This window comes from Lynx rufus, unplaced genomic scaffold (assembly GCF_022079265.1).
Source record: "Lynx rufus isolate CCGP_SWC_20201006 ecotype Redwood Valley unplaced genomic scaffold, mLynRuf1.p SCAF_17, whole genome shotgun sequence".
NCBI lineage: Eukaryota > Metazoa > Chordata > Mammalia > Carnivora > Felidae > Lynx > Lynx rufus.
The window spans coordinates 14562409-14574184 of record NW_025814831.1 but is presented as its reverse complement, the minus strand read 5'-3'; the positions used below and the strand labels follow the sequence as shown (position 1 = coordinate 14574184).

General features: G+C 52.1%; 1 non-coding gene across 1 annotated transcript; it reads right to left on the bottom strand.

The window, feature by feature from the left end:
• Nucleotides 1-10727: 10727 nt before the first annotated feature.
• TRNAN-GUU (transfer RNA asparagine (anticodon GUU)) lies at nucleotides 10728-10800 on the bottom strand. The gene has a single exon. It is a non-coding gene; the product is annotated as a tRNA-Asn (tRNA).
• Nucleotides 10801-11776: the final 976 nt, after the last annotated feature.

Sequence of the window (11776 nt, the reverse complement as noted above, 5' to 3'; positions counted from 1 at the left end):
TCAGAGTGTTCTCTGTCCTACTTCTGGCTTTATTTATGGTGTGACCATGTTCACTATAATCTCAAAGAGAAAAGAAAAAAAAACTTGTAAAAAGAGCAAAAACAACAAACATTTTATTCCAAGTAATGTAGTAACTTTTTTTGTGTATATACTTGGCTGTACTCTAAGCGGTTGGTTTGTACGAGATGGTTAAAAAGGGGCCAAAGATAAAAGGTTGCTTTTCCTCCCTTTTCCTGTATATGAAGTTGCTGTTTGTTTTTTCACGTTTGTTGTATGTGTGAAACAATGTTGTCCAACAATGGACCGGAATTTTATTTTGCTGAGTTGTTCTAACAAGAACAACAAATATAAGTGGGTGTAGGCATTGTAGCCGATGGGGTTGGCTTCTTCCTTGGGAAGAAGTGACTCCATTTTTTAGGCTGTGCACAGGGTCACACAGCACTTGCTGGTTTTGTTTTCCCAATAGAATTTTTTTTTAAGTTTATTTATTTATTTTGAGAGAGAGAGAGAGAGAAAGAGAGAGAGCACAGGGGAGGGGCAGAGAGAAAGGGAGAGCGAGAATCCCAAGCAGGCTCCACACTGTCAGCGCAGAGCCCAACATAGGGCTCAAACTCACAAATCGTGAGATCATGACCTGAGACGAAGTCGGACGCTTAACCAACTGAGCCAGCCAGGGGCCCCAATAGAAGCAATAGAAGACATTCTGTAAGCAGGTGTCAGAGAATCGCAGGAGTGAAAGGCGGACACTCAGATAAGGTGAGGTAGAAACCGCAGGAGGCTGATAGGACGGCACCCCTAGGTCAGGGAAGAGGTCAGACCTCGCAACTGGGAGTGCAGCCCCATGGAATCGGGACTCAGTCTTCCTGGAAGGCCCTGCCTGGCTTGTGCAGGTGCCGTTGAGAGAGCAGAGATTATTTTTGACACGTCAAGGACATCAACGAACAGAGGTTGGGGCACGGAGTCCCCTTGGTTCCATACACAGAGGACGCCCACGGAGAAACCACGACACGGAGAAAATGAGGCTTGGACTGGGCATCAGAAGATGGTCAGGATTTGGGTAACTTAAGAAGAAATCTCAGGGAAGGATTCACTTGCCCAAAGTCCTGGGACTAGCCTGGGGCAGGATGGGACTGACCACGGATCCAGGTGTGCGCGCTCCCTACTACCCCACATTGCCCTGGGGCAGGTCCCCGCCCTGGCAACTCCCAGCCAGGCCCTGAGCATATGCCTGTCCAGCAGCTGGCACCATGGCCGTGGGCACCTACAGCCCTGGGTGAAAGCTGGGGAGAGCAGGTGACAGTGGCCTTCTGGGTGGTGCAGTGTGGTGGTGACAAGCACAGACTCTGTAGCAGGTGGCTGGGGACCTGTTCCTCACTCTGCTGCTAACCAGCCACGTGGCCTCAGGCAAGTCACTTAACCTCTTTTATTTTTAAACTTTTCATGTTGAGAGACTTACAGATTTATAAAAGAGTGGCAAAGAGATTTTACATATTACCTGTCACCACACGTCACATACCTGTCACCCAGCTTCCCCTGATGTTGACGTCTTACATCACTACGGTACATTCGTCACAGGTAAGAAATGAACACTGGTACATTACAGTTCACTGCATTCCAGGCTTTCCTCGCATTTCCGGTTTTTCCACCGATGTTCTTGTTCTGTTCTGGGATCCCCCACGGGATACAACACCACATTTAGATTCCACCTCTCTTTGCTTCGGTCCCCTCTGTTGCAAAATGGGGATGACGGTAATGATGGCACCTATTTCATCGTGAGGATCCAGGGGTGGACCACAGATGTCCGACACAGAGATGGTGCCTGGCACAGGGAGGTGCTGTGTAAGTGGAGGCCGTGATTATTTCACTCCACCTAGCAACGCCTTTGCGTGACCTCTGCAGTATGCCTTACGGGACCAGCTAGGACCTCTACCACTCACTTGGGACTCAGGTTCTTCTGTAACCCCTGGCAGGCTGGGTTGGAGACAGTCAACCCCAGACATCATCACTGAGACCCAAGAGGTGCTTCTCCTACCTCTGCAAACTGACCAGGGGCAGTGGCTAGGGACTCACTTTGGAATCAGGCAGGCCTGCGTTCAAATCATGACTTGAACGAGATGTGGGGGGGGGGGCGTGGTATGGCCACCCACCCTCCTGTCATCTAACAAGTAGCTACTAAGGGCCCACCGGTCACGCCTGGCTCTGTGCTAGACATTTCCCCACACCCTCCCAGCAACTTGTAGGATGCTTGATGTTTCCATCCCCATTATACAGATAAGGGAACTGAGGCTCAGAGTGTTTGAATGAATGACTGAAGTCATCCAGGTAGGAAGGAAGGGAGCCAGGACACAGGCCCAGCCCCTTTGGGTGTGGAACCCAAACCATCAGCTGTTCTTCTAGTTGCTAATGCCTCTCTGAGCACCAGCCCTGTTAATAACAGCGATAACCCCGGGTACAGGTATGGCTCTAATCACTTTACATGAACTCAACCAGTGAATAAACTGTTTTTGTTTTAATTCACTCGCTCCTTATAATAACTCTTTAGGGTGGGTGCTATTATTACGCCTCTCTTACAGATGAGGCACGGAGAGATTAAGTGACTTGCCCGAGGTCACACAGCTGGAAGGTGACAGAGGCTTTGAATCCAGACTCTCCACCTCCAGCACTTGCCCTCCTCAGCACTGAGTCACCTGCTACGCACTCATCTTTTTTTTCTTTTTACACTCATCATTTTCTGTAGCCAGGATTTCACAGACTCAGGGTCTGAGGGCCCCACACGTCCCGGGGGTGGTGGTGGACAGGACACAGAGCTGCCTTAGAAATAGGAGGAGAAATAGAAGCAGAAATAGGGACCCAGAAAGAGGGTGGGCAGCAGAGCACGGTCGGGGACAGCCCGAGACCCTCCTCTCCAAGTCACGAGGCCGCCCGGAAGCCCTGGCCGAGTGCCCCGCGCTGGCCGTGCCGCCCGAGACCACCCTCGGGGAGCTTCCTGCTGACTCTGGGTTCTGGAGGCGGCCCCCAGGGAATGCCCTGATGGCCTGGTTGGGCATTTTTGCAGAAGCATCAGCTGGGGAGAAGAGGGCGGGCAGGGAGGGGAGCAGAGAGGAGATGGAACAACATGGCCAAGGCCAGGGGCAGCTGGGCAGAGTGGAGGGGAAGCCGGCATATGTGATTCCCTGTTAGCCAGGCGGCGTGTTCAAATGAGGACAAATATGTATGAGTGGGCACGGAGCCCACGGGGAGCCCAGCAGCACAGTGCAGAGAGGGCTTGGTCTGCCTGGGAAGTCGCTGCAGGGGTCTGCATCATGCTAGGAAAAGCAGGGAGTCTGAGTTTGCTGCAAAAGAAGGGGGGGTCTGGGGAGGGGGAGAAGACGGAAGCTGTCCATTGTCATGCCTGCTGCCCGCCCTGAGGCCGATGGCCACTGTCAGCCACCCTCTCTTCCAGCCACTCTGGGAGGCAGGGATTATGGAGGTTTAGAGAAATGAACTGATTTGCCCAAGGTCACACAGGTTACTAACTGCAAGGTGAGGTGTCTCAGATGGTATCCTGGTCCGAGGAGGTTGGGGTGTTCAGGACTTATAGAGAGCTTCCACACCAGGCCGGCCTCCCAGCTTGCAGCCCCACCTGCTATCATTTGTGGCTTTGAGGTGCAGAGGGGACTCTAGGGCAGCTCATGGGCTCTGAGCTCACACCTAGCAGTGGAAGCAGCCACAAAGGTCAACCCACAGCCTTGGGGACAAGGACAGATTTGAGGGCTTTAAAAGACAGGCACAAAAAAAAAAAAAATTAAGAGGGCAAAGAAGGCAGCACTTTAGTTAGTTTGGAGTGGATGAGGAGGGAGGCGTTCAGGCGAAGGTTTAAAGAACTAGACCGAGAAGGGTCTTGAGGAACAGGAAATAGGCCAACAGGTGGAGAGAAGAGGGGCAGGGGCAGTGTTTGCTGCTGATTGCACTGAAGGCCCCAGTGAATGGCCTCCCTGAACCCACGCCTTCTGCAACGAGACTTTGTAGCTCCTCCCACCCGCGAATCAGGGATGCCCTTGGTACTGGCTTGGGCAGAGAGAAAGCAGCAGCAGTGTGCCAGTCCTGAGCCCAAGCCATAAGAGGCCCTGCACGCCCCCACTCACTCTCTTGGACCCTGGCCTCCTCGGTGTGAACAGCAGGGTCTAGCCTCCTGAGGGGAGGTAGCTGGAGGGATGGGTGAAACGAGCGAAGGGACTTAGAGTACATGTATCATGACGAGCCCTGAGTAATGTATAGAATTGTTGAGTCACTGGGGCGCCTGGGTGGCCCGGTCGTTAAGCGTCCAACTCTTGGTCTCAGCTCAGGTCATGATTTCATGGGTCCTGAGATGGAGTCGGAGTTGGGCCCCACACAGCGTGGAGCCTGCTTGGGATTCTCTCTTTCTCTGTCTCTCTCTGCCCCTCCACTGAGCGCGCGCTCTCTCTCTCTCTCTCTCTCAAAATAAATAAATAAACTTAAAAAAAAAAAAGAATTGGTGAATCACTATATTTTGTACACCCGAAACTAATAGAACACTGTATGTTAACCATACTGGAATTAAAACAAAATAAATTAAATTATTGGGAGGTGTTAGGTTATGAAGGTGGAGCCCTCATGGATGGGATCAGTGCCCTTATGAAGGAGACCCCACAGAGGTCGTACCTTCTCTGCCACGTGAGAACACACGAGAAAAGGCCCGTCTGCAACCCAGAAGATGGCCCTCACCAGGACTGGACCACGCTGGTACCCCAACCCCTGGAAGTCTGGAGACTTCCAGACTCCAGAACTGGGAGAAATAAATGTCTGCGGTTTATAAGCACCCAGTCTGTGGTATTTTCTTACAACAGCTCAAGTGGATAAGACATCGTCTGTGGACATCTTCCATTGCTCCATGGCCATATGGGGTTGGTTATGTCTACTATTCTAGGTGTCTGGAGTGGGGGGAAGGCCTTACCCTTTTGCGGGGGGGGGGGGGGCATCTTAGATGTGCCTCCTCTGCTGGAGTCACCAGTGCTGCTGGGGGTGGGGAGACCTGCACTCACGGAAGGAGCCCGAGCTGGGAGTCTGGACACGAGCCCTGGTCCTGGCATTGTCCCAACAACTGTGACTCTTGGGCAAGACCGTCCCCCAGTGGCTCAGTATGTCAAGCAGAGGGCAGGGAGTCGAGGGAAGCTTTGCAATCCTGTGCTGATCTCCAGCAAGCACCTTTGGCATTATCCCCTGAAAACCTGCATCTGAAAATCAGGCAAGGAGGCTACCTGTGTGGGATGCTTCCCACATGCTGGGAGCCCTCAGCACCTGCCAGTGAGCGTGATTCCCCAGGAGGCCCAGAGAGGTTCCAAGACATTCCACAGCCAGAAAGTGGCCAAGGCTGAGCCGGAACCCCAGTCTCGGGCCCTGTAAGGACGCTCTGTGCCACACAGCTGGGACCCCAGCTCAGCTGCACACCCACTCTGGCAAAAGCACAGGCAGGAAGTAGGTGAGAAGTGGGTTAGCTCCTCGGGAGGGGCCGAAACCGAGGCCTACTAGTTCTGTACCGAGGAGTGAAACTGGGGTGGGGGTGGTCCCAGGCCCTCTGTCCCCCAGGACAGGTCCCCGTGTCCTGACTCTGGGGCTCCAGTTGGAAATTGGAGTTGCAAGGCAGGCTCTCCCTTCCCCACCCAGGCAGATCCCGAGCCCAGCACTGCCACTGCTGCCCCTCGCACCCAGGCTGGAACCCTCCCCTCAGCCTGGGCCACTCTTAGGCTGCTTACCTGTGTGAGCTAAAGAGCCTTGGCCTTGGAGTCAGGCAGCCCTGAGTCAGGCCCTGGCTTTCTAACACTTTACCTCTCTGTGCCTCAGTTTCCTCATCTGTCAAACGGGAATAAGGAGAGCGATGACCTCCCGAGGTTGGGGGAAGGACAGGCCCTTGGGTGTCTGTGTGTGGTTTGGATTCATGCGGCAGGGGGTTGGGAGGAGGGGCCCTCAGGAGTGCTCCCCACAGACACACCTACTACTGGTATCTCACTCCCCTCCTCAGAGAAGAAGTAAAAGCTGCTTCTGTCCTTCTCCCTCAGAGCACTTGAATGATCTTTATATATATATATATATATATATATATATATATATATATATACTTATTTATTCTTGAGACAGAGAGAGACAGAGCATGAGCAGGGAAGGGGCAGAGAGAGAGGGAGACACAGAATCCGAAGCAGATTGCAGGCTCTGAGCTGTCAGCACAGAGCCCGACGCGGGGCTTGAGCCCACAAACCGTGAGATCATGACCTGAGCCAAAGTCGGACGCCTAACCGACCGAGCCACCCAGGTGCCCCTTGAATGATCTTTTTTGAAAAAGCACAGTGATTTCCAAGGCAAGCCCAAGCCGTGAGCGGCTCCCGTGGCAGGTCCCACAGTTTGGACTCCGAGCTGCAATTCATTCCGCGGTCATGCTTTATTCCTGCTGAACCCAGGCCCCCGCACTCTCGGCCCAGGCCTCCTCCTGGGGCCCTCTTCTCCTCGCTCTCCCGGGATCTGCGCGCCTGCCGACCCCGAGACGCTCGCGCTGCCTCGGGAGACGACAGAGTTGGGTGTCTAGACCCCGCAGCTGCGCTCCCGCAGGAGCTCTGAGCTCCGCAGAGGCCCCAGGGGGCGGCGGCCAGCACCCCCCACCGCCCCGCTCCGCGAGGGACCTGGGCTCCCAGCCGGGTCCTCAGCTCCCCCTGCCCGTCCCCGCCCCTCCCCCCGGCCAAACACCCCCCCCCCCCACTCCTGCGGGAAAACCTCCCCGGCGAAAGGCTCCGCCCCCGAGCGGGCTCAGGAGTGGCAGGAAGGGCAGCCAATGACAATGGAGACAGAGCATTACATCATCACTGTGGGCTCCCATTGGTTGGCAAGACAGCCTCCTGGGCTCCGCATCCGAACTGCGACTCCAGGCCTCTGTGCCCCAGGCTCCCAGAGCCTTGGGGTCAGGCTGGCAGAGAAGGCCCGTGTAGGGCAGAACGCTGGGCAGACGGAGGTCCGGGCTGTGCCACCGAGCAGGGGAGAGGCGTGGTGTCGGCGGGCGTCCCTTTCCTCACGTGCAAGAGAAGTTTCCTATTCTAACATCTTCCCCCACTGCCACCATTTTACAGAACTCCCAAGACCACCTTTTGCCCCCCCGCCCCCCGCCCCCGTTCCTCTACCTCCACATATTCACCCACTTGTGCGTTCTCCCTGCAGGGCTGCTAGCCCTCGGGGGACAGAGGTCTTGTCTGGCTCGCTCTCCGGTGCATCCCCGGAGCCTGGCAGGACGTGGACACGTATGATAATGGTTTGCATGAGCTGAATGTTTCCTAAAAGGCGGACACAGCTAAGGCTTCTATGTTATTTTATTCATATTGTAAACATTAACTCTGCGCAGACATTGAGGCTGGGTGAGCATAACGGATGGTCCAAGGTCATAGACCTGGTGAGTGGGAAATTCGGCATTTGCACCCAGGCAGACTGGCTCTAGAGCCCTTAATCCCTATGCCCCGGGGAATGAATAGCCAACCCTCGCTGTCGGGCCTGGTTTAAGCTCCCCAGCCCGATGGGCAGTCTTTGGCAGGAGGCTTCCTTGGCCTGGCTTGTCGGGGCCAGGCAATTCCACTGAGCCGTCCTAGTGGGCTTGGGTGGTGATGGGGAAAAACCGGTGCTGGGATTTGAGGAGGTCAGTCCTGAAATGTCAGAAAGGATTTCAGCTCTTCTGCCACCCCGAGGATGGTGGCGCATACATCACAGCGAGCTGGCTCACGTCAGGTCATCCGTGGCATTCGATGCTGGCATGTTGCTTCCTCTTCTCTCCAGCCCCCGGCGCCCCATCTTTCTCTCAGTTCTAGTCCGAGCGCTGCGCAGATTCTCTGTGAGTGATCCTAAGAAACCGTGCCTCCTCTCTAGGCCTTGGTGTCCCCTCACCTGCACCAGGAAAAGGTGGGATGGATACTCTCAGACCCAGAAAACCTTTGGGGTCCAACCCGTGCCCTCCACTGGAGGTCTCTGGCCATTGGGCCTGTGCCCTGTTGTTTTGAGCCATGGGGGGTGCTGTCCCAGTGGTGCCAGGTGGGGGAGGGGGGAGTGCAGGTGTCTGAGTGCTGTGCTGAGGCTGGAGGGACAGAGAGAATGAGGCCCAGCAGGGGAACACATACTTTAACGGATAATTGCAAAGCTTGTCTGTGAGTAGGAGCACAGGGAGAGAGCATTCAAGTCTGCACCGGAGTCTGAAGGATGCTTTGAGGATGAGAATGCAGCCCTTGGCTGAGCCTTAATGTGGCCCAGAAGTTTGTCAGGCAGATGGGCTGGGGAGAGGGAAGCATTCACTCACTCACTCACTCACTCATATTTTCTGAATAAATACAGAAGGGCATATTGTGGAAAAGAACGTATCAGGGGAAGATAGGACTGGGTACTTTTAAAATCCAGAGTGGCCTTCACCATGGGTGTTCAGAATCTCCATGTAGAGTTCCAGGAGGGGGCTGGGCCTCTCCCTTTTTGGCAGGCCTGACTGTTGGGTGCTGCCTCTCTTTTCCCCTGCCCACCACACAGCCAGCCCATGCAGTGTCTGTGAGCTGCTCTAGAAGGATGTGACTCCGAGGAGGCTCTGGGAGCCGTGTATCCTAGCAACCGCCGAGGCTGGCATCAGCAGGGCTAGGCCCAGACTCAAGGTGTGTTCTAATTTTTCAGCCTTCTATTAATGGTGCCTCTCCCACAGGGATGGGGGTAGGAAGGAAGAGGAGGGAGATGGTCAGGAAGTCTAGCATCCAGCCCCCTACTGTCTCTCAAACAACACAGTTGGGGCAGAGGGGGGGGGACGGGGGGGGGGAAGGAGGGAGACAAAGGGAGCCCTTTAGCTGAACATACCCCGGGCCGGTCACCAAGGCCAATTTATAATCATTCAGAATACAATGAATCCAGGTAGTGATCGTCGGTGACAGCTAACATGGTGAAAGGATAGACAGATGGAAATGATGTTCCTTCTCGTGGAAGACTGTAACACCACCTAGGAAGTATTCCTACCAAAAGTCAAACCAGAATCTGATCAAGCCTCGACAGGTAACTCCTGGTTACAGAGATATAACCAGATGAACAGAGAAGCTCAAGAGAAATCCCAGCCAATCATAACGGATGGACTTTATTTGGATCCTGATTCTTAATAACAAACTAAAAAACAACAATGACAATAAAAACTGAGACATCCGATGAGACCATTGGGGAAATTTAAACACTGACTGGATATTTAATCATGTCAATGAGTGATTTTTTAATTTTTGAGCGCAGTTAAGATGGTTGGGACTATGCTTAAAAAGAGACCTAACTGGGGCACCTGGGTGGCTCAGTCGGTTGGGCGTCCGACTTCGGCTCAGGTCACGATCTCGCGGTCCATGAGTTCGAGCCCCGCGTCGGGCTCTGTGCTGACAGCACAGAGCCTGGAGCCTGTTTCAGATTCTGTGTCTCCCTCTCTCTCTGACCTTCCCCCATTCATGCTCTGTCTCTCTCTGTCTCAAAAATGAATAAACGTTAAAAAAAAAAAGAGTCCTAACTGCTGAGGAATGCAAACGGAAATATTTGTGGATGAAATCATTAGATGTCTGGAGTGTGCTTTCAAGTCATGCACGGTGGAGAGGTGGATGTGGGGGGTTACATGCAATGAGATTGACCCTGAGCTGATAATTGTTGTAGTTGGTGATGACGGGTGCTTGGGGTCATACTACCCTATTAATTTGAGTCATATGAAATTGCTGATATTTGACCACTTTTGACCTTCAAAATGGCAATTTCGTATGGTGCAAACTAATTTTTTGGTATATACTTGACATTTTTTCCTAATAAGATATATATATTTTTTGGAGTAGAAGGAGAGGTCCATGCCTGCTTTTCCGGAAGTCTCTGCACTAGGAAAGAGGTATTGTAGGCTGGTACTAAAATATGTAGCACTGTCATGAGAAAAGCTGAAAACAGCCCTCCGAGGCTTTTGTAACCTGTGTGAATTATTTTCTGTTGAACTAGTAATAATAGTCATTCACGATTTGCTGGCCACTGACAGCAAATGTTCAGCGTCTTGCCTGGGTATGTTTGAGCTGCAGAAGGTGGCTTCATTGATTTATTTTTTATTTTTTTTTAAATGTTTATCTTTGAGGGGGGAGGGGCAGAGAGAGAGGGGGAGACACAGAATGGAAAGCAAGCTTCAGGCTCTGAGCTGTCAGCACGGAGCCCAGTGGGGGGGCCGGAACTTGTGAACTGGGAGATCGTGACCTGAGCTGAAGTCGGACACTTAACCGACTGAGCCACCCAGGCGCCCATTCATTGATGGCCAATTGCTCAATAAGAGACAATAAAAAACTGAATCCAAACAAGCAATCCACTGGGCATCGAATGGAAATTCTTGGCTTATGAAGGCAACTTGGGTCATTCCTGGAGTTTCTGGAGATACACTAGCCTTGTGGGACATTGTCTGGACGATCCCCGCAGTGGGTGCAGAGGCAGGCCTGGGACTTCAGCCCTGCTTTGTTCCGTGGTCTCTGCATATCTCTCGACCTTTGGAGCCACAGCGTCAACTCTTACCTTTTTTGGGACTTGTGGTTTCCTGTACCTGGAAAAGGCTGGGGTTTTCCATTAAGTCCCTTCTCTGGTTGCTGTTTCTGTCTTGATGATGAGTTAGTTACTAGATCAACCAACAAGGTTTTCTTTGTTTCAAAAATATTTATTTACTTATTCTTTTTAAGTAGGCGCCACACCCCACATGGGGCTCGAACCCACGACCTCAAGATCAACAGTCACATGCTCCACCAACTGAGCCAGCCAGGTGCCCCCTTATTTGTTTTTAACGTCTTCTCTTTGCTGACGACTGTGGTGGGTGCTGGTTTCTTGTCTTAACAAGCTCACCAATCAAATCCCGACTCTACCTCTTACAAGCTTTGTGACCTCAAGCAAGTATTTCATCTCCGTTTGGGCCCCAGTTTCCTTTCTTGCAAACTGGGGGTAATGAGAGTTAATACCCTCGTGTAGGGATTTTGTGAGGATTGAATAAGATAAAGCAGGCCAAGTACTTAGTGTCTGGCACATTGTAGGGCCCAGTGAATGGTAACTACTAGAACTACTATAATTATTATTACATAAAGCCCTGAGTGTTTAACAGTGAATACAGACCCTGTGGTTCCAATGATGTGTGATGTAAGACATCCTAGGGGACTGCTGTCACAGGGAAATCTTGCACTAAACCTTGAAGGATAAGAGAATCGGAAAGTACCAACTGCCCCTCAATATTCATTCTTCCCCTTTTTCTTAATAACAAAATCGAGACTACATTTTCCAGCCCTCCTTGCTGTTAGGTTTGGTCATGTGACTAAGTTCTGGCCAAAGAAGTGAAAGCACATGCTTTAAGTAGGACTTCTGGAAAGCCTGCTTAAAAGAATCTGACTCAGCTGGGAGCAGAGTCCCTTTATCCCTCTTTCTTTTTTCTGTTGGTCTGGAATGCTGATGTGATGGCTGGAACTCCAGCATCTACTTTGAAGTATGAGTTGACCTTTTCTGACCTTGACAGAAAATATGCACTGAGGATGATGGAGCATGATGGGAGCCTATTTTTTTTAAATGATACTATGGAGCCACTATGCTGTCCCTGAACTGCCTATCTCTTTACTTTTTTGTGTGACAGAAACGAACTTCTATATCACGTCTCCCGTTTTTTCCTGTTATTTGAAGCTGAACCTAATTCCAGGGGTCATATTCAAAATATTAAACACCAGAATGGCATGGGCACTGACAGGTCTGAACAAACTCT